This window comes from Megalops cyprinoides, chromosome 23 (assembly GCF_013368585.1).
Source record: "Megalops cyprinoides isolate fMegCyp1 chromosome 23, fMegCyp1.pri, whole genome shotgun sequence".
Lineage (NCBI taxonomy): Eukaryota > Metazoa > Chordata > Actinopteri > Elopiformes > Megalopidae > Megalops > Megalops cyprinoides.
Genome location: NC_050605.1, coordinates 21,922,670 through 21,947,783, shown reverse-complemented (window position 1 = coordinate 21,947,783; position 25,114 = coordinate 21,922,670). Strand labels below are relative to the sequence as shown.

Here is a 25,114-nt window from a genome sequence, read left to right as displayed (position 1 = left end):
CACGCCAGCCCTACTGCACCCCAAGGCGGGGGGGGGGTTAACCACCACTTCCTGTACGGCGAGACGCGGCCCGACCGACCCCGCGCTGGAAGAGACGGGGAGAACGCCCGCGCTGGCATGAGCGCCTGTTTACAGCGGGAGCGGCTGGCAGGAGATCAGCGCCGGGAGTACATGCACTCGGTCTCGTCTTGTTCAAGAGTTCTGGACGTGGTGGGAGGGACTCAGCTGAACGCCGTGCACGGACCGAAGCGCTTACAGCGCACCGAGCGGGAAGCAGCTGAGAACGCAACGAGAGACTCCGGAGCAGAGGCACTGATCGCCATCAAGTTTGCATGTGATTGGCAGGACTACCTGGTGTCACAACTCAGCACTGCGGCTGGGCATTCACTTCTCATGTCTTAGATTTATTTTTGAACTTCCTCCATGATCCATAAAAGGCAGGCAGCACTAATGCACAAAACAAAACCAAAAAAAAAAAAAAAGCTGGTCCACATTTGGGCTCTTGGCGTTGCGTGAAAAGCATGCCCACAACAGCACTGCAGATGAAAGTCTAACGAACGCGGTTAACATTTAACAAAGCTGCGCCATGGTCTGAATGGGGGCACGCCCATTAGCAGGGGAGGCCTCTGGGCCTGGAGCTTCTCAGAGGGGCGTACGCTCGCTCACGCCACCCCGGCACCAGGGGAGACCCTGCCAGCCGCACCTCACCCTATTTGCTTTACCAGTTGTCTTTGTGACTCTGTGTTTACTCTCTGGGAGAGCAAACAGCTGAGAGGACCTTATCGCTGTGCACTGATACTCTGTGGCCTCTGATATGCTTTAATTGCTCTGGTTACTGTCCAAAGTGCACCCTCAGGAGTGTCTGTGGTGACCTGAGGGAGAGGATACAGCTTCCTTGGGTGACATTAGCTGTTCTAGTGTTGTGATTTGGTCCCTGTGTGTGTGTGTGTGTGTGCGTGCGTGCGTCACCGCACCACATCACTATCACTGCAGAGCAGCTTAGCCCTTCACAGGGGAATCACACACAAACCACAGGCACAGCCTTAGGTCTCTCCTATGGGCAGCAATGTGGCATAGCGGTGAGGAGGAGGGCTCTTACCTGAAAGGTTGCTGGTTTGATTCCCTGCTGGAGCACTGCTGCAGTACCCTTGGGCAAGACACTTAACCCACAACTGCCTCAGTAAATATTCAGCTGCATAAATGGAAAAACGTGTAAAAATGCTAACCTATGCAAGTCACTCTGGATAAGACCGCCTGCTAAATAACAATAATGCAATATAATGTCTTCCCCTAATCAGCAGAAAAATCAGTGGAAACCCACACCCTAAGAGCAAGGTCCATGTATTCAGGATTATCCCCACCACCACTGACTTGCGCCTGTTCTCAGGAATCATACCACCTTTCATGCGTACGTTTGCCTCGTACGTCTCCATCCGGCTTCGACACCAACCCTGCCGTTACGTCACAAGCAGGATGCGACACCACCTTGTGTCACAGGCGGTAGCTCTGAGGCAGAGGCAGCTGATTCAGGTCTTACTAATACCGTGTTACAGGCCCCGCCCAGCTCCTCAGGTCTGTGACTGACACAAGACTCAGTGGGAAAAACACTACTGGGGGTTACAAAACCTCACAGCCTGTCATAACGCATAATGCCCACTCACGGTGCCGATCAGCCTTCTACTGCCACCTTCACCCCCAGGGCCGTTTAAGCTCTGAGAACAGGCAATAAAACAGCGGCTCTCCTGAGAAATGCTGTCCTCCACAATGCTGAGTTCCTCATTTTGTCTTACCTGCCTGTCGGAGAGATCAAGGCTATGAACGCCACTATACCACTGACACCACTGAGCTGCAGACTGTCAGACCAAACACAGCCATTGCCTCCGAGCATGTCTCTCAAACAATGACAGCGGGCCAGTCTATTTTTTTTTCTTAGTGTTCCCTGATCCCTTGCTAGAGCTTGGCAGAGACAAGCAGCGCGTTTCCAAACGCAGACTCCAGATTACACAACCACTTTGGCTCGCTCAGAACTGTGCATTTCGGAGGGTGAAACAGCGGCAATCCTACCCAGCAACTGGACTCGCCCCACTTCTGACTGAAACAGAGTTCATGTGTCTGTCCCTGGGCGATCCCTCCTTTTAACGCCTCTATCCTTTTGCTCCAAAAAAGCCTAGAACTTCACGTTCAGGAGGTTTCAAAGTTCTGCTGACTCAGGATCTTTTCCTTGACACGGTAACAGTCATTACGCTATTACATTAACACCCTGGCTTCTCTTTCCATTTAGAATTATGATTTTCATTTATTCCAATCTCTTTAATTACTTATAAAGTACAAGAAGTACTTGGTTGTTTTAAAAGAAACAGCAAAGTGGTTTTTTTTTCCTGTCTACACCTAAATATGAACTGTAAAAAACTAAGGGACAAAAACAGCTGGGAAAAGGAAGTTCTGCAAGTCAGCCCCTTGCAAGGAGTGAGAGAATACGCAGGAGTGGACAGCTGTTTGCTAGAACTACAGCTCTGGATATACTGTTTTCTTGAATTTTTTTTTTTGCCTCCATATTTCTTAGTTGAAAGGATCGAAGAGAACAGATGAGGCAGAGGAATTAAAGTCTTTCTAAAGGAATGATTTGAAGTGCCCCTGATTGCTCAGGCCCCTGGTTCCTGAACATGTAGGTTCAGAACTAAAACAGGACATTGGATAAGCGAACGTGCAAGGTGAAAACAGTTACATCACGTTTAAAATGTCCTGTGCGGCCGGTGAAACCCAACGCCTTTTTTCCACTGCTTGTGCGGCTCCAGTGACTCCAATCTTAGCGCCCGCACATCAGCGGGGGCCTGGGAAGCCAAGCAGGGCCTGAAATTTCAGCGGGGGGGGAAGAGACGTGCAGGAACACACCCACACCGAACAGCTGCTCCCTGGGCCTGCCAAGCCACACGGCCTTCTCGCAAGGCCTCTCACAGGTCCCGCTGGCAGCGGCCGGCTGCCAAAGCGCGGCTCTCTGAAATCGGGGCCGTGGGGGCGAGCCGGGGGCCCCCCCCACCCCCCCCTCCTAACCCCCCCCCCCCCCCCTTCCCGGTACCATCCTCAAACGCGCACAGCTGCCGGGCGCTCTGATCTCACTCCGAGCGCGTGCACTCCCAGTGCGGCCGCCCAAAAGGACGCCAGAGATAAATGCTAAAAACACCGCTCGGAAGGAGGGTCAGCTGGGGAGACAGGCCCCGGGCTCTCCCGGGATTTCCTAACAGAGTGGAGGGAACTGCCGGTCCCAGAGGAAGAGAAACAGACACGCCGTGCTGAGGAAGAGAAGAGAGAGCGAGAGAGAGAGCGAGAGAGAGCGAGAGAGAGCGAGAGAGAGAGAGCGAGAGAGAGCGAGAGAGAGCGAGAGAGAGCGAGAGAGAGCGAGAGAGAGCGAGAGAGAGAGAGAGCGAGAGAGAGAGAGAGAGAGAGAGAAAGAGAGAGGTGCGGGCTGCACTGGCCTTGAGTGCTGAACACCGTGAGGTCACAGAGTCGCGTTCTCTGCACGGCAGGCGAGGCTGCCAGTTTACTGCAGGATTACAGCTTATGGAGGGAAGAAGAAGAAAAAAAAAACCCACAGCAAAACAAAAACAAACGCAGTACAAGGGCTGTTCTGCCCTTGGAGCAACAGCAGAAACAGCCTGGGGTGGACAGGGAGAGCTAGTGCGCTGAGACGGGGGAGCTGCGTACGGAGGTGCGTATGGAGGTGCTACGTACGGAGGTGCGTATGGAGGTGCTGCGTACGGAGGTGCTGCGTACGGAGGTGCGTATGGAGGTGCTGCGTACGGAGGTGCGTATGGAGGTGCGTACGGAGCTGCGGCCTGCGCGTGTTCTGCGCCGTTCCTGCGCAGTAGACCAGCGTGGACACAGAGGAGCTTGGTCCCTCCAATGAGCAGCTGTGAGGGGCGACGGTCCCGTTATTTCTCCCGGCGCAATGCTGGTGCGGATCTTCCCGGAAATGGCTGCCAAGCCTGCCCATGTGTTTCGGGAGGCCGGAAAGCGGGCGGCTGGGGTGTCGGCACCCGGCCCTCTCGTCCCTGCAGCCCGTGGAATTGTGGGAAGAGAACAGCAAGAGGCTGAGAAACAGCTTAACTCAGTCACGTGAGCAACAGGAATCCTTCCTCTGATAGTTTTCCCTTCCTCTTTCCCGCATATCCCCTGCTCTCCAGATGTATTTTTTTCCCTTAAGTATAGCTTGGGCCATAAAAAGAATCTGGCTTCCAACAAAGGGGAAACTGAGGGACTTGCTTGTGCCTGATGTGTGGTGAGTTCTTGGGCAGACTCCTGTTGTGAGGGGACACTGATTTTTTTCTACGCAGTTAATTGCACACGTGAGGTGGAGAATCTGAGGAGACACACATACGCTGCTCACATCACTTCCTGTTACTGTGTCAGAGTTTGTTCTTTTTCTCTTTATTTAGCTGTATGTGCACCACAGGTGCTGAGCTGATGGTAAACCACAGGCATCTTTCTTCGTCTGCCTGTCAGACCACAGCACGTCTCACTTACAGTTACTGATGATGCAGTGTTTAACACAAGCATACAGACCGTGCACACGCATGAGAGCAGAAGTCCAGCTGGGGAGGAAACTCTGCCTCAGAGAGACAGCGCTCTCGTAGTTGCACTCCGGGGAAGAGTGCAGAAATCAATCCAAGCTGCATTGCGCCTGCTCGTAAATGCACGTTCGACAAACAGCGTCATTCTCTGTGTCAGGTGACGCTCCTGAGTGCGGACTGACGACGCTGCTCTAATGCCTCCTCCCTCCCCCGTGCTAGGCTGTGCAACAGAGAGAGGTCTGCAGCAACCTCACTGCGTCTCCCTGTGCTTCAGCTAAGCAGGGTCAAAGGTCAAGGTGACGACACCAGCACTGTTGGCCATGAGGGTCCACCGGGTCCACCATCACCTACAGATCCACCAAGCCAGTCTAAGACCTGGGTCAAAGGGCGCTAATGCTCAATTGACAGCAGTTGCTGCGGATGGGTTTGCATTATCATCAGCTCACATAATCTCCCAGAGCAGCTTATAGTGAGTCTGAAGACGATATGCGGAGCCGATGGCCGTCTCCCGGCTACTGAATGTTTTTGACTCGGAGAACGACGGCGCCCGGGGACGCAGGAGGCAGGTGTTCTGTGAAACACAACACTGCAGGTTAGGTTACATGAACCTGCCGAAAATTCCACAGCCCAGAACGAAAGGGGTGGGGGAAGAATGTTCCCCTATTTTCGGTTATGGGGCGTCAGGGTCGGAATCCACCAAATTGCAGTTCCCCGCCCTTCAGCGGTGAGGTGCTGCATGGCTCTGTGCATGTCCTCTTCAGCTCAGACACCACCCCCGGGAGGGAGGGAGGGAGGGGGCCATCAGCAAGAGCTGATATTCAGAACAAATCAGAAAGGGTAATCAAAAGCGCCCCAGGCCTATTTCGGAGGTCACCACTCAACGGGACATATAGGGGACAGAGTTTCTGTCGGCCTGGATGTCGGAGCACACCTTGGTGAGGGAAAGGGGGTAGCAGGACACTAAATCATAGTATATTATTAGATGGGTGATTTTTGCTCCAGGCCAACTGTTAGAATGCCAGTTTATAAACAGTGGCAGGTAAAAGTCTTCAGCGAAAAACAGGTACCAAAACCTGATTATCCTGTTTCACCCCCCAAAAGAAAGAAAAAAAAAACCACCTCCCTCCCTTCCTCTCGTTCTCTCTCTGTCTCTCAGCCACTAAAACTAAGAGCGGAGATCATTAAGGGTTTCAGATTGCAGTTTTAATCACACCCACAGCAAGTAAAAGGAAGAGACTGGAAATTCACTGAGAGAAGGAAAACAGACAGCTTCCCTGCTGCCTGAAGTACTTGGAATCAATAAGTATGCAGGCATTTCTGACGGGCAAAGTCCAAAAGGACACACATTCCTGCATACATCGAGCGGCACTAACAGCAGGGGAGATCTCAGAGATATCAGCAGGTCGTTCCAACACATACAGCTGGGAAGTCAGAACAAAGCTCTTTTTTTTTTTTTCTGAAGCCGCAGATGTAATCCAGATCATCTTGGGACAGGCGATTGACACCAGGGGCTGGTCCTAACTACTCCGAAGCATGTGGGTCTGCCCCCCAAACTCGCAGAGAGAGCCGAAATGAGCCGTGAGAGGCTTGACCCCCTCGTCCCGGCTTGTCCCTCAATGACAGGTGGACCAGCAGGCAGAATATTTTTAAATTCCACTTCCTTCCTCTGGCTCTCAGACCCGACCCTCACGGGGTCTCTAAGGTTAGGCGGGATTATTTGTGTATAATTATCCAGCTCTGTACATCTGAGGCAGGACCCTGGCAAACGGCTCCATTAATTTAAACAGCCTGCTGGGTCTCGTGGGCCCAGATAGAGAACAATAGTCAAGTCAAGCACAATGGACAGGAACTTCCTGTAACGATTAAGAGCTAATCTCTTTGCTCCATTAAGACTGTTTCTGTATAGAATGCTTACACCTCACTACAAAAGGAGAGTACTGCAAACCAAAAAAAAAAAAAACACTTAAGTCTAAAAAGTAAGAGATAAAACCGGTCACGTGGAAAAGGTTTAGATCAAACAATTAAGGTCAAACATGAATATAAATGCATGGCTTAACCAGGGCAGAGGAAAGACCTTGAACTCACAGTAAGTTCCACGTAGCCATGGTCAGGAAAGGACTGTGAATCAGTTAACACAACAAGCAGAAGGTGGTTACGTAACTCTGAAGTCAATGTAACACCCGCCTGTGGGAGTTGAGACCAGGTTATTCAATACCAAACCCGTCGGGAATACTGTGTCTAGACTCATCTGCGGACCTCTCTCCCATGTTCCTACACCGAACAAAGGCAACATGTGAGCCAAGATCACATTCCCCCGAAGTGCAAAACTAGCATTGCAAGCAATACCGACATTGCATTCATTTGCAGGGCAAGGGCTAAGACAGGTGAGGAAAAGATTCAACCGCAGACTCTTTGACTTATAAACATTAGATGAGCTCATCTCAGAAATTTTGGCCTGAACAATACGCAGGTACAGGTGGAAAGAATCAGCTCCTGATTTAATCAGGTCAGGAGCTCTTTTCTCCCGGCTCAGAGAGAGGAGAGTGGAGCCGAGGAGCTGCACACCACACAGATGAGACAGTTCATGTAAGGCCTCCGGATCTGCAGCTGCCGGGGCTCCTATGGCGGACGAGGCTGTAATATCAGCAGGCCTCCTTTGCAATGTATATAATATCAATATAAGTGTCTCATCGTACATGCTGGGCGTGCATCCAACCCCCCGGCTCACACTCGGCCCTCACATGCGTTCGAAATGAGCGGTACGTGGTGATATGCAGCCCGGCTCCTCCTGTCAGTGTTTCTTGCATAAAATCCATCTGGGGACATGGTCCCTCCACGGGTGTGCTGGTGAGGATTGCGGAACGCCCACACACACACACACCCCCCCCCCCCCCCCAACCCCAACGGCCTCCTGAGCCCTGCAGTCCAAGTCTGGCCAGAGTGAAGGGGAGTGGAGCCACACAGCACTGACCTCACAGATGCTTTGGGCTGACCAATGGCAGCCCAGTCCACTCTGGCCAACTCACAGAATCGTGACAGACGTGAGTCTCGGAGATAAACTGGGACAGCAAATGTGACATAAAGACAATGGACCGCAGGGACCTCTCCACCCCCCTTTCATAACTGCTGTGAAACCACGTAAACTGTTAGATCAACACTTCACGCATCAATTTCCTGTGGCATTAGGTCCGTCCTTCAGCTCGAACGCTGAATTTATTTTTACACCACCGCATTTCCTGTGTGAGCTTGCACAAAATACGCCAGTGTAAAACGGGAAAAACAGTGCCAGCGACAAGCTTACGAAATTTCTGTCACCTCATGGACTTTGGCATTCGGTGACAGTAACAATGTTCCTCTGGATGCCAACAGCCCTGCTGTGTCAGCGAACCAGGGATATGATGGAAACTCACTGTACCCTTTTCCAGAAGAAGGCCCATCAGACCCAGGGCTGCAGTTTGACCCGGATGGATCGGGTCCACTGAAACCCCCCCCCCGAAACCCCCCCCCCCCCCAGCACCACACATTTCAGTCCATGGCTACAGTTTCTGACTGCCCACCCCTCTTCACGGCAATGACTGTCAGTCATGGCAGCCTGCCAGTTTCACCTGCCATCTTTCATGTATTCACCACTCTGATCATCTTACATTCTGTCTTCCCTGTGACTTGGCTGAAGCAGAGAGAGAATTCACCTAGCTGAAGAAATGTCTAAAAAAAAAAAGAACAAATATCAGGCCTATATAATCAGTTCCTCTGTTACCTGCAGCCTTAAATCAAATTTCCATCTTGGCATAAAAAAGACAAAGACAAAAGCTTTCTACTTAACTGTCCACCTATGAAAATGTCCAGAGCTCGAGGGTGACCCTTGAGCAAGTCTTCCTTAGCTGCACATTTCTGCAGTTTTACCTGAGCAATTCAGACTGAGCACCTGGCTGAGAATTCAGTTACAAAGCACCATCCATGGAGGTCACGTGAAGCGTACCGTCCTGCACATGAACTGCAGGTACATGCTGAAGCAGAGCCGAGCACATTAGTCAGACTTTCCTATTCCAACCCAGCACGAGTGCAGGAAAAATTAGGTACTTCACACATCGTCACAGGTTTGAGTTCTTCCTGCCCACGATTAAAGAGGAAATGAGAATCGCCACATTTTGCATGACTGTGTCTGCAGTGTGAACTGAGCTCTGGTTAAAAAAACTTCAAGCGTGCATCTGCGCCACGGTTCAGGAGTCAGGTGGCTGTGACCCGCATCTGGGCTCCTGTCTCTGTGGGGTTTTGTAGCCCTCTATTCAGTCTAGACATGATTCACTCAATGAGATAGGACTGCTGGAAGCTAGCCGTCTTCTGTCAAGCTAAACGAGCAAAGCTAGAATACATGCACAGCAAAAGGAGAAGGTCTGCAATACACAAGGAGACACTACACTGAATTTTGGGAAGATGTGGCACAAAGTCACACACCACTGAACAACACACCTGTGGCGGTGTAGCTTTGGACGCCTCTCTGTGCTGCTGGATTACCTATCTCAGAGAATGATTCACTCCACGTAATGCAAAAACGCACCTGGCCGTGCAGTGCACCACGCGCGGCTGGCGAGTTCATTGGGGCAGTGGGCTGCGGCAGCACCGCTCTAGCGCCCGCTGAAAAGGCAGCTTTTGAGACACATGCAACGCAGCATACCACGAGGGAGCGACTGACCCAACCTCAACCCGGCTTCCCAGCACGGACAAACCTCCGGGCAGGGCCAGCCCAGCCACCGGACAAACATGCACTGTGACGATTATCTGCTGTGAACACGCTGTGTACGGATCTTTCAAAACATAAATAATGATAAAAACAAATACAAATAGCGTGCACGCATACGCGGTCAATTCAAAGGAGCCCACTGAATCGATGTGATTCAAATCCGTTTGCAAATGCATTAAATATCCTACAGTTTGTTTTTAATAGATCGATAATGCAACCTTGGAAGTATATGCACGTGGGAAAAGTTGCTATAGTAATTGCGCTGCCTTCAAGACATTCTAACAAATAACATTACCAGTTCTCAACACGTTAAAACATCGTGCTTATGTATGCACGATGCTGAGAAGGATTGTACTGAAAAATGCAGAGCCGCTTTCACAGACAACGGCAGAAAACGCAATCGCTCTAATGCACCAGCTTGTCTAGCTAACTATAGTTAAACAGGAGCGACGGGAAAAGCTGTGAACAGCCAAAAGGATGCAGAGTGGTGCTCCGCGTAAAATGTCTAGGGCAGTAAACTCTATGAGAATATATTTAACAGATGTAGCAAGTGGTCTCGAGCCTGCGTCTTAAAGTGAAGCTAGCCAGCTGTAAACTGTCTCATGCTGAATCAGTAGCCGTAAGTTGGGAAATTAAAGTTCCAAAAATTCCTAAATAATCGCAAACCATAAGGTGGACGCGTTATTAAATGACACCGCATTTAACTTTGTACATTTGCAAGAAAAATGAGTAATCGCTATAACGTTGTTTAAAAGGTGGGTCCCTACCATACAGACGCCTGCCTGCTTCGAAGACGCCATATCGTCCGAAATCACGGTAGTCTGCTACGCTGTCAACGCTCAGATCGCCAGGAACGTGGAGGGGGGGGAAAAAGACCAGCGGTCGGTCGCACACGGCCTTGTTTGTCTCTGCGGCTGTTCCACTGTCAAATTCCCACACAAGCGGCGCCTGCCCGTCGGAAATGACGACATGACTGACAGCTGGGGAAATGAACGCGCACACCTACTGACACACCTATGCTTTCAGCGAATAGGAAGCGCGCACTCTCTCCCTTGAGCAGGACGCCCTCTAACATTGTGGTCAAGCTGCAGCAACTGCGTGCTTTTCAAAAACAAAAGCTCAGCTGGCGACGGAAAACTCGCCGAGATTTTACAGTCGGCACAGTGTGCAAAGTCAGTTTTGATATTTTGATCATTCAATCATTATCGTTATCACTTATGCTCAAGTTTTATAACGCAGCATTGAATATTTAACACATCTCAGACACACGCACAATGTGCTTGGGGGTTTTTAAGAATCATATTTACGAGATTTGCAATAATGCAAAAATGTGTTCTTCACGTACAGCACAAAGTTTTAAATCTGTCAGAAATGTATCCCACAAAGGCCGCGATTGAGAGTGGTTTACGCGCAGTTGTGGGGCTATTATGCGCCGGGATCAAAATGTACCAGGGACACAGTGTTCAGCCCTTTCACTGCGATTTTGTTGTTTTCTTTCTTCCGCGCTAAGAACGCTTTAACATTTCCGCGGAACCCGGCAGCGGATCGCCTGGCTCGCCGGCCAGCCTGCCACCGAACGAACAACAGTTCTGCATCCCGTGACGGCCCGGTAATGACGGGATGAAAGAATTCGGTGGGCCTGATCCAGAGGGGTTGATACGTGTGTATAAACACGAAACCTCTCCCAGAGAGTCAGGAACCACAGGCTTTGCGCAGGAGCTACGAACATTTTTCCTGGTTTCAGCCATCTCTGGCTAAGTTTTTTTTTGTGTGAGGCGCTTTTGATTGACATGTCAACGTGATCATGCCAACATGATTGGCACAGAGCGTTTCTTTGTTTTACAATACCACCTCATCTCTTGCAAAACAATAACAAGACCAATTTTATTTGGGGAACACCGATAAATGCGTATCGTTCTGTATTTCCTCCATCGCGTTCTCTGTAAACCCTGAGAACAATCAACGGTGTCAGCTGCCTCATGACCAAAAAAAAAGAACCAAACCAAAACAAAACAAAACTTCGATCCAGAATAAAAGAAGCTTAACGCTGTGCGCAATACATACTTTAATTTCGGCACAGAAGTGCACAATTGGACTTTTATGAATCGATGGCATTAATTACTCGCTTGAATTGATTATGTAATGCTTTGAGCGTACTGCACGTACTGCCCAGACCCTTCAATCATGGCCCTCTTGGATTAGAGGGGTGTGCTGTGAACTCGAAACGTGCTGACCGTAATGGGGGTGAGCTATCGGAGCTATCGAAGCTTTGCATCGCTGAACCACATTTATTCACAGCAGTGTGAATTAATCCATTAGCTCCAAGTGTCTCCAAAGAGGGACACCCAAAAATACTGAAACGCACTTAAGGGGGATTCAGTCAGAAGGGAATAGGCATTTTAAAAAAGCATTACCTTTTTGAAGTATTACACATGGCCATAATCTATAAATTAAATACCGTTTAAGACATGACATGATATTAAATAGATCGAGACGTGCAGGATGTTGAATAAAAGCGTCTCTTGCGCCACCTACTGGTGACAAAGGTACAGCACCAAAATAAATGTTGGGCTCTACACGTGTAAATGTGTCTTAATTGGATTACATTTCTGTTCTGTTCTACATTTACAACTGTTGCACATGACATGAAATCTCTGACACCCTTTAATGTTACCTTTAAAAAAATCTGCTGCCAAGTAAGAGTTTCTTTCTCCTTTTTTTTTTTTAACTGTTGAACTCTGCAAAGCCTAATCGTCAGTCCAGCTCTGGCATGTACCATAAAAATGCAAGCAAGCAAAAAGTACACTGCCAATGGCTATGCCAAGGAATTCAAATCATAAATCACCTCAATAACAACATTCATAATTACATTCTCCATCACATTAATTACATCAAACAATATGTTAATATTGGATTTTCAGGGATATTGTACATACCTTCACAATACACTTTCATAGAACAATTATACATACATATAGTCCAAGGTTTAGGTCCTCTCTGAACTGTGCCTCTGGCCAGAGTTGTGACAAACCTGATATCATTCATTTTCATCGTTTCATCATTCACCAGCGATAAACATGCCACTTCCCTTGTGTAGACACTAGGTGGCAATCCAGCCTACACTGAAATCAGTTGTCCTCTTTGAAGGTGACTCTGTTTGACTTGTTCAATGTCCGCCTGTCTGACAGTTTTGTTTGTGCGCATGCATGTGTCTAACATGTGTGGAGGACACTGTTGCTGTGAAACAGGACTGAATGTACATGCGAGTCTCGTGCTCGCAGAGCCGCAGCGGTCACGTTGGCGTAACGCTGGTCACGCCAAACAGGCATGGACTCGGCGTGCGTGAGAGCGTGCGAGGTGCCGCCACAGCCTCAAAGACGACCTCTTTTCTGGGTCACGCTCTTTCACAAAAAAAAAAAGAAAGAAAGAAAGAAAAAAGAAAGAAAACGCCAGTGCAAAACAAGAACATATTTAAATATGTACACAAAGCTCTCATTGTTTTCGGACGCCCTCAGACGGCGCGGGCCTCTCTCCTTGTGACGAGCCGCATGCTGGCGGACTGTTCCCCTGCTCTAAGTGTGCGGCGCTTTGCCCTTCCTACGCCGGCGGGTGGCGGGTCATCACGTCATCACAACGGCCGTCTCGGTCCCGCCGCGGTGTGGTCACTGCTGGTCTCAGGGGTGCCCTGCAGGGACGCTCTGACACCTGTGTGAGTCACATGCTCAGCACCATTGCTGAACCACAGCTGGTTGCATGTCTATTCATCTAATATGGGTGTCCTGAGCTCTACATGCACAGCTGTGTAGGGCTAGGGAAAGGGGTAGTGAGAAGCAGCAGGTATTGCAACCTAAAGTCGCGCTGGTTCAGTTACCAGCTGAGGTATCGTTGCTGTACTCTTGAATCGTGATTTGCTGCATGTCTGTTCAACAAATACGGGTGTACTGACCTCTGTGTGTGTGCAGCCTGTATATAGCAGTGTGTTGTAGTGATAAGCAGCCGGTCTCACAACCTGCAAAGTCTGCCAGTTCAGTTACCAGGTGAGGCACTGTTGCTGAGCAAGATACTTAAACCACATTGTATAGGTATACATATAGATGCTGTGCAAATTGCTAGATATAAGGGTGTCTGCTAATTACATATGCAATGTAGGGTAGCTGTTGTGCAGTCTCTCCTTCCTTTGTGTCGAACTTACCTCCTCACTTCAGCTCCATGCTGAGAGGCGCTTTCATTTTGTGGATTAAATTGATATTCGGAGAATCTGCTGTCGCTCAGGTCAGATCTGACATGAGGAACACCGCAGTTTTGTCTGTTTTTCCTGTCTGGATTCTCTCATAACGACCTACAGTCTGAACCCCCGGAGGGGTCACCTGCAGCGCGTGGGAAACCAGCCAGTCTCACCTGCAGCAGGTGCGTTTAATCTCTCCTTCCTGCTGGTGAGTGTGTCAGGCCGCTGCTATGTCTGACATCCAGCTTTACTGTACACGGTTGGGTATGACAGAGGGAGCACACCTGTGCGACCGGTTTGAGAGGAACGAAACAGTTCCAGTGAAGTGGAACATTAACAAAGACATTCTATTTATTCCAACCAGATATTCAGCTCCTGCATTCCCTCCACCCTCCGCCTATGAGGACGTTCCAGCTGGTAACAGGAGGTTCTGATCCAGCCTGAACTGCTATGCTGGCTATGGGTGTCCCGTTTTAGACCAGGAATGCTCATAACAAGCAAGCCAGTCGGAACACTTATAGCTTCAGTAACGGCAGGACAGAATTTTGAATGTGAAGAAGATCACAGAGCTGAGTATCTGTGGCATCAGTATCTGTTACTTACACTTGGCTGCCTCGGTTGGCCGCGTCCTGGATACATTCTGGGACATGAGACACAGGCAGGGCACGCACCCACCCCACTCCGTCGGCCCCCGGGCCCCCATTGAGCTTTAGAGGCTTTTGCCAGACGCCGGTCGGCACGTAGCGGCCCGTATACCAGTCTCTGTGTGCCAGCCAGCGGCCGTAAATACATCAGTGCTGTAATGGGAGTCCCTGAAAGGCCTCCCGCCTGCTCTCTCTCTCTCTCCCCCTCCCTCTCCTCTCTCTCTCCTTTTCTCTTTCTCCCTTCCTCTCTCTCCTGCTCTCTCCCTCCCTCTCTGCTCTCTCTCCCTCCCCACTCTCTCTCTCATTCTCTCTCTCTCTCCCTCTCTTTCTCTGTCTCTCTCCTGCTCTCTCCCTCCCCCTCTCTCCTGCTCTCTCCCTCCCTCTCTGCTCTCTCTCCCTCCCCACTCTCTCTCTCATTCTCTCTCTCTCTCTCTCTCCCTCCCTTCTTCCCTCTCTGCCCGGCAGCCGTGGAGCTGTAAAGTGAACACTGCCTAATGGACGTTCGGTTGGGTGAAAGGCATGTATTATTTACAGTACATGCTATCACCACAGAGTGCCACCAGAGCTCCGCCCCTCCCCGCTGGGATGGAGACCGGTGCTGCCTCACATACCGGCCGCACGGACGGCGTCGAGCGCAGAGCGAATCCCGGAGACCTGGGTGCTTTGAAACGCACACGGCCACGTGCAGGGACAACGCCATGCAGACACCGGGTGCAGAAAGTTCAACACAGACACGACAAGACGCACCAACACACCAAGATGCAGACACACTGAGAGACAGGCACACTCACCTACGCGCTAAGATGTGGACACGCACACCAAAACACACCAAGCCAACGAATGTCTAATTCAAGACTGGAATAACCGAAGTAAGAGTCAACACAAAACCGTTATGTAACGTTCATTTTTTTATTAGCCTTTAAATTCCACTGCATAGTGTACGGTACAATGTTAACTGAGAGGCTGATCAACAAGGTTACCAGGGCAACATGATGCCCTTATTGTATGTGGACTACCGGAGTTATGAGGCTAATAATACCCAGCAGTGTTACGGAACTCACACAGACAGTGCTGAATAGATGTATGCACAGAACTGAATTTGTATCCCTAAAAGTGGCCCGGTTTTAGGCGCATGAATGTCATCTGTGTTACTTTTACCTGTGCGTTTTCTCTGCTCTGTAGAGACACAGTCTGAGGGAAACGTGCTGTTGGTGAGGAGCGCTGTATTGCTGCCCTCCAGGGAAGGCAGTAGGTTGTATAGTTATCTGCTGATGGGGCAAAATCACTACCCTGAAACCACACAACCTACTACCTCACCCTGTACGAACATCAATGGGGGAGGAACGTCATAACCCCGAAACCATGTCACCTTTCCCTCTGTGCCGGGGTCAGTGACATGGCAAAAAGACAGGGGATACACAGTGCTGGGGGAGGGGGGGGGGGGGGGGGCAGACCCTGTGCAATCAATACAGGAACCTTCTACAGTGACACTGCTGCTCAAAAACGATCATTTTTTGTACCACAGCAGCTTGGTTGGAAAAGAGCCATTCAGACCAGCGATTATGATGACAGCAGTGTAACATCTTTGTCCTTCCAGCACAGTGCAGATGTTGTGACAGACACGTGAGAAGGATTTCCGCAGACGCCCGTGTTCAGTGAGAGCTCTCGTTGAGCGACGTCATTACAGCCACTTCAGGAAAGACAGTAAGTTGTATAGTTATCTGACAGGAAGGGTGTTACCCCAAAACTATACAACCTACTACCTCACCCCAAAGGGCAGTCTTTCCCAGGGGTCCGTCCCTGCTCATGCGTCAGGAGGGAAACACACGGCTTGGATAGGTTCCACCAGAAAAGAGAAAAACCGTTCACCTTACAGATGTCTGCCCGGCTGTTTCCGCACGCACGTCCGTGCTAGCACCATCCCTTCTGTAAGATCAAAGAACGGGTCACTCGCTAATGCTTCCCCTTAGAGGTCAGTTATGGCCGCTGTGAAGGCCTTAGCGAGAGAAAGAGGATTAGAAAGGTTCTCCATTCTAGAACATTCTGTTTAAACAGATTTGATAAACAGAAGTGACGTGTAAAATTAGTTTTGTTAGGACCTGCTTTGTAAGCCCTGATACATTTTTTTTTTTTTGTTATGTGCATAGAACCAAAAGGGTCTCTATGATCCAGGATGCAATTTTTTTTCTGAGTGATAAAGATTGAATTTCTCACTGTTGAAGGTGCAGGTGAAGGCAGTGCATCCTGCAGGTGATACCTCCATACGGTGCATTCCGTGGGTGGTCCTCCTTTGGTCACTCGGACGCAGGAGAGTTAACGATTTACGGGCCGGTGGAGGGACACGCCCACCTCGCCCACCTGACATCATGTCCTGATGCCTCAGGCACTCACCTGCTGAAACGGGAACGAAATTGGGACATCAGATATGCTAGGGAAGGGTACAGAACCTCAAAGAACACATTCTGTTCAGACGGCAAGACAAAAAAAATATCAAATGGTCAAGTTACAAAAAAGAATATAGAACACATTCAGTAACATTGCTTTAAGAGGACTGCCTGTACAGTTTGTGTGAGATAATGTGGGCCAAACTGGTTAATGCAACACTATTATTATTATTATTTTAACTGACGTACAGTATAGAGAATGTGTTTTCTGTTCATATAAGTTTTGTATGCTGAAAGTATTTTTTTGTGGAGGTATCGTTCACAGAACACAACTCCATGACAGGCACACCCCTGACCAGCAACGCCTCTCACCAACACACAAAATGCCAGCGTAATCCAGCGTCCAGCTCGGCTTCTCTCTGCTCTCCAACAAACGGACTCTTTCCCTCAGCGTGTGGACATTTTGCCAATACTGAAACCTGAATACTGAAGTCATTTACTGACAAAAGCGGGGGGTGATTTTTTAAGGTAAAAAATCCATCAAAGTTAAAATACCTACTCAAGGTGAGCCGGGACGGACAGGTCGTTTTCCTGTAATGAGTGACAGAATCACAGCGGCTGCACTCTCTCTCTCTCTCTCTCTCTCTCTCTCTTTCGCTCCCTGCGTCTGGTGTAGCATTACAGGGCTTTGAGAGCTAGGAGAACACTCTGCTGTGGACCGGCACCCACGCCCTCTGAAACATTTATCCTCTCTGGTTAGAGCTGGAGATTAGGTGTTAGGCCGGCGGAGAACATACTGTCACTGCCGAAGGAAGCGCCCGTTTCTCTCAACTGCAATATTCATGACAGCCTTGCTTACAGCTCGGCCAGGTGAGTGACGGGGGGATTACATGCCACATCCTGCACTCTCTCCCTGTCTCGCCTCCACTGCATCGCATGCGGATGCGCTGCTCACTGTGGTATCGGAAGGTTGTTTATAAAAAGTCACAGTTGTATTACAGTCATTCATTTTCCATCCAGGAGTTAAATGCGAGTCAAACCTGTGTAACGAGGTCATTAAAGACATCTTAACGAGTTCTTTTTGATTCACAGAATGCACGTCGAAAAAGCAACAGCAATCTGAATGACTAATGCGGCACTTTAGACAGAGAAAAAATAATTATTTACTTTGGAGCAGAAATCAATCCTTTCTGCTGTTCATTTTGCCTTCATGTCCATTCATTGGAAAAACAATGCATAATTAACTCGTTTCAGCAGCAGGCCTCATTCTGAACGCGTTCATCACAAAAGCAAGCAAGCAGGGGAGAGAGGCGCAGCCTTCAACATGCACAGGTACATGCAACATGCACACACACGTACGCACGCATGCACCTACACACACACAGACACACACACACACACAGTTACATGCAGCATACATGTGCGCTAACACGCACATACACACGTGCACACACAGATGCACGAACACACACACGCACACGCGCACGCGCACACACACACTTTCATTTGATTTACATGCACCCACACACACATGCAACATGCATGTAGGCACATATATATATACATACACACAACGCACATGCACAGGTACACGCAGATCTAAATTCTCTGTCTCTCTCCCTCTCCCCCTTCTCTCTGTCTCTCTCTCTCCCGCTCCTCTCTGAGGGTGAAGTCACACCCCAGCCCCATGCTCCTCCAGCTAATCCCGGCACACTTGTGGTTTTGGGTGAGGGGCCCGTCGGGGTGAGGGCCTGTGGTTTTGGGGCCGGGCGTCCCCTCTATGAGCTGGCCCGAGCGTGGTTTACCTCAGCCTCCCCACAAAGGTGACTAACACAGCGGCGTCCCCAGGAGAGCACAGCCGAAAAACCTGGCCCTCCTGGAGGGCTGGCACGGCCTGCGCTCCCAGACACTGATGTGGCCGTTTTTACAAGCGATCCCATCAGAGTCATAAACGCCACCCACGGCGCGCGCACACACGCACACACACACACACACACACACCGGCAGCAGCCGCAGTAACGGACACACGCAGCACAAATGCCACGTGATTCCGTGCTCACACTGCGCTCTGAGTGTCACTGTCTGGCTCCGGCGCGCTCAATCACTTCCAGGTCACAGAACCCGCCCGGCGGGGGAGAGCTGAGGCTCACTGTTCTGGGATCAGTGACACTTGAGTGACAGCGCGGTTATCTACCATGGCTGCCTGTAAAAAAGAGCAGTGCAGTGCTCAGCTGCAGGCCTCTGATCAGTCTTAAACGGGCTGGCTGATGGCTGCTGGTCTGACACAGAAGCTGCCAGGTCTGCAGTCCCCGGATTGTCTGACAGCTGTTCCTGAGAGAGAGTACGTCTACACCTGCCTCTGGCCTCTCAGATTCTTACTTCAGAGCGGAATGTGTGTGTCGCTGAAATCCCTCTTCCCGTCTGGTCCATGCCCCTCATCATGGCACCGGTGAGACCTGTCTCCTTTCCTGTTGAAGGAAGACAACAATGTTGACATCACTGGAAATTACATATAAAACAAAAGGAAGTTAATATCAGCCTGTGATATTCAATTCAGTCAGTGCAGCTTTGCAGTTAAGATTATTGAACCATGTCGTAGGTCTGGTTCAGTTTCACTTGGCTGGATTGAGTTTAGTTTTTTAGGAAAAGGGCATTAAAACGGGACGTTCCCCTCAGCCCGACTGAAAGCCCCAGAGCGCTAAACCTGTGCTTGCATGCGAAGGGGAGCTGAACACAGAGTCTCTTTATTCTCACAGGTTCTCGGAGACGGCGCTGGCAATGTGCAGACCGTTGAGAGGGGTTCGGCTCGGCGTGTTGTCACAAGCCCCTTCCCCCCAACCCCTAACCCCCTTAGTGTGTGTGTGTGTGTGTGTGTGTGTGTGTGTGTGTGTGTGTGTGTGTGTACATGTGTGTACGTTTGTACATTTGTGTGTGGGTGTGCCTGTGTGTGAACATGTTAGTGTATGTGTGTGTGTGTGTGTGTGTGTGTGTGTGTGTGTGTGTGAACGTGTTAGTGTGTGCGGGTGTGTCTGCTGTTTGTGTGTGTGTGAACGTTTTAGTGTGTTCGGGTGTGTCTGCAGTGTGTGTGTGTGAGCGTTTGTGTATGGGTGTGTCTACTGGGTGTGCATATGTGTGTGTGTGTGTGTGTGTGTTTGGGGGGGGGGGGGGGGGGGGCAGACAGCAGGAATCCAGACAGATGCTCAGCACAGTTTAAAAAAGGAAACACGGCCTCTCGCCCCAGGTTAACAGAGCGGGTGAAAGCATCTATTTATATCAAGGCTAGTGGATAACGAGGTCCCGTTACACATGTGAGATCTGGAAGGGGTGCCAGGGGGCATTCCGCGCACAGGCAGACAGGGTAACCTCCCAGTGACCTCTGGGGCTGATTTAAGTCGTGTGACACTGTGGAGGGACAGCTCCACAGCTACATGCACAAGGGTGGCATTCTGCTGTTCGCACACTGTACGCACGCACACACACACAGCTGTGTGCTAGCGGAAACATGCCATGAGGCACCCATACCAAACCTATCCACTGCAAGCGTACATTTCCATCTTTAGAAAAGAAAGATGACTCCACGGTCACCTCAGCAACAGCAGGGACACTGCGAGTCATCCACAGATACAGGCAGCAGCCATGAAGCTGTTCCCTCAGACACACACTCTCCATCCAGAGCAGGCAGGAGTCTTCAGTGGTGACATACATACAAAAATCCTGGACAAAAAAGAATTTTTGCCAACAGCGGTGTTTAACAGTACTGCCAACAGCTATTTAACAGTAGAATGTCTTTCACCTCAAGCGCACAGTCAAATGTGAGCCACTGAGTGCTTTCACTGTGTGATCGACCTTACTCGAAAAGTGGCATGGGAAAGCCAAAAAAAACAGGCGGCACAATTGACATCTCCCGGCTCAAAGCGTCTGCTCTACTAACATAAATGTCACGAGCGTTGGGATCTGAGCACAGGGCTTAGGCAATGTCATTCAGCAATACAAAGTGGATTAAAAATGCATTCAGCAAATGTGTACAAAACAAGACCAGTGTTTATTTACTGTCACATGTCACAACTGCAACCTGTTTCCGAGTGCATGCAGTTAAGACCAGTGACAGCTTTAACCAAAACTGGCCTTACTGAAATCCTAAACACGTTTTTTTTTATGTGAAGCCCTGTGTAAATCTCTTTAAAACTGAGGGACAGATATTTTGGAATTAGCAAAATGGATGCTCCTCAGATACTTGGCGCTCAGGGGATCGGAGTATTTTTGTAAGTAGTAAGTAACAAAGTAACAAACAGAATCATGCTGTCACTAACGCCAGAAGTCATTGACCTCTGACCTTGCTTTGGAACCACGGTCACCCCCACATTCAAGCTACCTCCAGCCACAGATGTTCCCAAAACCCAGAACTGCAGAAAATCTCACGTGGAGCCACGACCGCTTCTGGAAGTTAACACCGAGTGCATATGGGAGGAGCACCAGCAGAGGGAGTCATTTCCAAACGCACACAGCGTCATTTCCAAACGCACACAGCGGCACAGAGGGCCTGGTAAACTCGCCGTCTGCTGAATGCTAGAAGACCGAGGTGCCTGGCCTTGCACACGGGGGATCTTTCCCAGAGACAGCCTTGGGCCCGAAGACCTGCCGAGACATATCCCCCTCAAGCTCTATCGTACAGAGCTATAGCCACCTTTAAACTCTATCATATAGAGATATAGCGACCTTTAAAATCCATTGTACAGAGCTATAGCCACCTTTCGACTCTATTACTCTGAGCTATATCTGCCTCTATTGTACAGAGTCATGGCCACCTTTAAACTCAACTGTTCACAGCTATTACCGTTAAAGTCTTTCATACAGAGCTACAGTCACCTTTAAACTGTTTCTGATAGAGCTATAGTCACCTCTAAACTCCATTACACACAGCTATAGCCACCTCTAAAGCTATATCCAGCTTTAAAATAGACTGTACAGAGCTTCGGCCACCTGTACATTCTGTGGTGAAAACCACTCACTAAAGACAGGGTCGCTGTCAACTCTGAACTCTCGTAGAAAGACAAGCCTCTCACGTTTTTTACCTTACAGGTTCTCTTCAGAATAACAGCCCACCTTCTGCGGCTCAGCTCTCCCTGGTGCCCATGCATCTCCGCCCCAGCTGCCCCCTCCTGTTCTCCGGGTGGCGTGGCCCGGTCGACAGCCCCACTGTGGCGAGCGTGCAAATAGAAGCGCTGATAAAGCAGACCAGCGCCGCGGTGACCTGGAACGACCTCTCTCCTATTAAGATAAGTCCCGGGCCTGGACACGTTCCCCCTCACCTCCCGGGCCTGATTGTGGAACCCGCGTTGGGCGGCGGCACTGCTGCCAGATAATCAAGAAATGCATCTGTGCGAACGGCTATTTATACACGGGCAGACAAGCGCTCCCCAGCTGGGGCCGGTCTCTTCGGACCAGGTACGCGCTTATCCGCGGGTCCGCAGGTCCGTGGGTCCGTGTCTCCACGGCGCGCGACCTTGGGGGGCGGGGTCACCTGCGCCGTCCCCCCCGCTGCGGCGACGGCGCTCCCACAGGTGAAACGCGGCGTCTGTGCGTGGTCGCCCGCTTTGATCTCGCCCGCATGAAAAGGGCCGGGTCTGTTCTCAGAATAGCAGTGGAACTGAACCACAGTTGAACTTCGGGACCTCCGAGAGTGAGAGAGAGAGAGAGAGAGGCCGTGCCAAAAAAAGAGACAAAATTGAATGCATACATTGTCCTTTCCACTGTAAACGCAGAGGGCAAAGAGAACATTGGCTTAGATCTGGTGTCCACTTACACTTCTCCTCCACTGTGTGTGTGTGTGCGTGTGTGTGTGTGTGTGTGTGTGTGCTTGGTTCTAATGTGTGCCAGTGCCTCTACTTGCAAGACATATGACCATGTTGCGCTGCCATCTGTTCTGTGATACCATAAGCAAACGCAGGCCACCGATACGCCAGCATAACAGTATCACTTCAAAAAGGGGGGGGGGGGGGGCTGTATCAGGGAAAAAAGAAAAGGGAAAAAAAGGAGAAAATGTTTTTCATGCATTAGCCTCCTGGTAGACGGCACGCAAAATGTGCGGCAGGGGCCGGTAACGTGATATCACTTATTCATACGGTGGGTTCAGCCCGGGAGCCACACCGAGTCTCACTGTCACACAGAGACACCGAGGCAGGCAAAGCGGGTGGTGGGAGGAGGCGGGGGGCCGGCGGGGGGGCCATCGGGGGGTGGGGGGGGTCCCCGCAGGTCCGCTCCTCTCTGGTTCCGCCCCGGGTTCCGCGGGGCCTGGCAGGACCGGCTCGACCCGGCCCCCGGGATCTATGCGCCATATGCCTGTGTAATCGAATGCCTGGCATGCGCGGGATTCCAGCGCCGCGGGCCTCCGGGCGCCGCGATTGGACCAGCCTCTTCTGCACCGTAAGCACGGCTGGGCCGCCGGGAGGGGAGGGGAGGGGAGGGGACGAGGGCGGGGCGGGAAAGGGGGGAGGGGGGCCGGGGCGGGGCATCCCCGCAGCTGCGGATCTGCCAGCGTATTTTTGCGCCAATGGAAAAGAACAGTTTATGGAGTCCACCCAAGGTCAGCTCTCAGGGAGGAGGATCTGGGAATGGTCCAGGAAGGCTGTTTGTATGCAGCCAGTCGGCGACAATTAAGCCTCCAAATAAGAAAGGGCAGATTCTGTATTCCTATCGCCATCCTCTACCCCTCCCCAGCCGAACCCCCACCCCCCAACCCCCCGCCCCCTTTTGGCCCACCCCACACAGGGCCTAAAATCTCCTCTTTCTCATCTTGGTGCCTGACAGCTCTGGCAAAGACACAAAATGGATGCAGGGGAGTTGTGAGGCTGGGAGCGGGGGCCATTTTGTGGAGACTCCCAATGGAGAGAGAGCTGTGGTCGGCTTTAATGGTGGAAACGAGGAAGGCCAAGCTGCTCCAGATCCACAGCTCTGTGTGTGTGTGTGTGTGTGAGTATGTACGTGTCTGTGTGTGTTGGTGACATTGTGTGTGATAGTGTATTAACACCACAGCCTGTTCCAATAGACCCCAGCATTTTTCATTCGCCTTACAACTGCAACGCGTAATACTCTCAAGACTCAAGCCCCTCAGAGGAAGTCTGAACACTCATAATTCATAATTCATATTCAATACTACATTCCCCCTACTGGCTATTACTGTGTCTTACACAGATCCACAAAATTTAACATATGAGGGAATGAACCACTGACTCATATTCACCTTATGCTAACATCCAGCACACTGTAACTATAGTGTCATGCCTTTTAGATTAGTAAAAGCTGATGATACTGTACATGAAATTACATACCCACAATGCAACTGTCAAAATAAATCTATAACTACTGCAAGCTGCTCCCCCTGACACTCCTGACCTTTCATTTAACCTCCATTAACAGACCACTATGACACAAAATCCTTGGTGTCAGTCAATGGTGTGGTAATCCTGCCAAAAACAAACGCACAAATTTACCAGCGTGTGTATGTGTGTGCGTGTGTGTGTGTGTGTGTGTGCGCACACACGTGGGGTGCATTTGTAAACCATGACAGGAAGCCACTGTAGTTCACCATTAACAGACTCTCTGATTGTATAGGAAAGGATGCAAATGCCACATTAGGGGATCTGAAGTGGTCCCCTTTTGGAAGGGAGAAGAGCACGAATTAACATCCTCCACTTGAAGGGTGTTCATTTTGCAGGAGGGCGCTAATTGTAGTCAAGAACGTGCCCTTGCAGTGCAAGTTCTTTTATATATTGTTTTTAACATTAGCATTATAATTACAGTTCTGCGAGGTGACCATGTTTCACAGTCCATGTGTCCAGCGTATGGGTATCACAGCTCCTCTGAATACAGAGAACGCATCCATCAGTCACGGGTACAGAGGTATGCGTTACCTGTAACATGCAGAATTGTGTCCATACAGGCATTTCACTAAACATTAACAGTGAGGGGGAATTTTTTTGGCTCTTGGTCGTGACGCATGTAGCCTTGAATGTAAATAAGAATCACTTCTCAGACTTCACCTGATGTGGGCAGCTCCACTGTCTGAATGAACTACTGATGTTTTGAGGATGAATTCAAAATTTCAGATGATGCGCTAGACACAGGACCAGGCTTATGCTTAAAGATCACATGGTACTTATCGCACAAAAACTACAGGGTCCCTCTGTGGGGTTCCTGGCCCAAATTAACAATAGAGCTTTTTAAACCCAGTCATCTAATCCCCAAGGTTAACCGGGCCATAGTTCCGTCCCTCTTCGACTCAGCGGATGTGAGGTTAGGGTTCTGGTGTAAAATGGCCACTGTTGCATCACCCAGGTGGATGCTACACATTAGTGGCTAAGATGAGACATCCTGTCTTCAGTGTAAAGCACTTCGAGGTTGTTGAAAGGTGCTCTATAACTGCAATCTATTATTATTATCATTAGTGGTGTTATTAACATTGTGGGAACAGGCAGTTACTCCCCTGCTCTACAATCACTGAACCTTCCATATTACTACCTGCTCTATCTGCAGGATCGAATGCTCTGATCTGT

The 25,114-nt window shown here is 50.1% G+C and overlaps 1 protein-coding gene and 1 long non-coding RNA gene across 7 annotated transcripts in view; both read right to left on the bottom strand.

The window, feature by feature from the left end:
• LOC118770098 (peroxisome proliferator-activated receptor alpha-like) overlaps positions 1 to 10,250 on the bottom strand; it is a 32,312-nt gene extending 22,062 nt beyond the window's left edge. Inside the window, exon 1 of the mRNA XM_036517520.1 lies at positions 10,077 to 10,250. The gene's annotated coding sequence lies outside the window, so the exon portion shown is untranslated. The remainder of the gene's footprint in view (positions 1 to 10,076) is intronic.
• A 5,723-nt stretch (positions 10,251 to 15,973) lies between these two features.
• The window catches only part of LOC118770141, a 46,999-nt gene continuing 37,858 nt past the window's right edge, over positions 15,974 to 25,114 (bottom strand). For 5 of the 6 annotated variants that reach the window (XR_005004539.1, XR_005004542.1, XR_005004540.1 and 2 more), the window contains exons 3-4: positions 18,942 to 19,030; positions 15,974 to 16,572 (exon numbers count right to left, since the gene is read on the bottom strand). This is a non-coding gene — a long non-coding RNA (uncharacterized LOC118770141). The remainder of the gene's footprint in view (positions 16,573 to 18,941; positions 19,031 to 25,114) is intronic. The other variant, XR_005004543.1, reaches the window with a different exon arrangement.